We start from the raw sequence: 1,273 nt of genomic DNA, 5'->3' as shown, positions 1-1,273 counted from the left end.
GCATATCGTAACGCAATACCAATTGGCCAACAGCCGCACAACCATCCGGTCACGACCATAACAACCGCAAAGTACGGTCGCGAGGCAGTGACGAGGTACGGGAAAACAAAATTCCCAAACCGGGACTCGAACCCGGGTCGCGTGGGTGAAAGCCCTGGATGCTGATGGCTTAGAGAAACGCGAGAAGACGGATGGTGGTTTGTAAGTCGATATATTATTATTTTTGCGTATATACGTCGTCCCATATACTTGTCATGTTTGTTATTATACCAATTTCTTCACCACTTCTACCTGTGAAAAGCCTGGAAAATTTTAGCCTACAGAAACTGTGCTGGAGCACACCGATTCTTCTCTGGAACGGTTCTACTTCTTCACACTGCCCACACTTTGGCTCGTGATGAGTGCAGAGAGCAATTGCTACTATAACTAACGAGCTCGTGCATAGGATGTATAAAAATCGGCGCGGCCAAGGTGAAGACGTGCCATAGTCGAAGATGTGGTCAGTAAGACAAAGGAACACAAGCAATCAAGACTGAAGAAGTATTGCATTGTATTGGATTTCTCGTAGCAAGAATGCTTGCCATCATAGACAATAACTCGCTACTCACTGAACATGAACTTCTATTGGTGCTGTTCCGGAAGGAAAATTCGGACATTACATGTCGAAAGTGCGTTCCGGCAGGATCAACTAAATCGGCACCTTCACGAACAACGCGAACCCGATGGTTGAGAAGGACCGAGCTTGATCCGTTGTGGATACGCTGTAGTAGATCTTCGTGTCCATGATATACTGCACGGAAACCGCAAACTGTCTTCGGTGTATATCTATGCTCTCCACCACGGATAAAACTTTGTTTTGGTTAAATTTCACATGTGATATTATCTTCCTTTCTAATAATGCGTATAGTCTTTTATGGTGCTGACCAACACTCTAGTGAACGTAAAAGGTAGATCTCCCACCTTATTCTCTACGTCACGAAGTCACCGCAGATCGATTCTACACTTTGATTGAGCTAGCGCTTCAAATGCTTACACAGAATATCTACATGGTCGGCACAGTTCAAGCAAACAAGAAGGGTTCCCCGTGCTCCCATTACGGTTGTCTACTGGTAGTAGTACCACTATCCATACTAGCAGCTTTCATAATCCTGGAGGACGGAGAATTGAAGTTCCCTGTCATTCGCGATGCGTGACTAGCACCGCTGGATGGGTGAGGTAGACTTCCACGACCAGCTGTGGATGCAGCAATATTCACGGCACTGGTAGTGCTTTT

The sequence above is a fragment of the Phytophthora parasitica genome (assembly GCF_000247585.1).
Source record: "Phytophthora parasitica INRA-310 unplaced genomic scaffold supercont2.63, whole genome shotgun sequence".
Lineage (NCBI taxonomy): Eukaryota > Oomycota > Peronosporomycetes > Peronosporales > Peronosporaceae > Phytophthora > Phytophthora nicotianae.
This window is presented reverse-complemented; position numbering follows the sequence as displayed.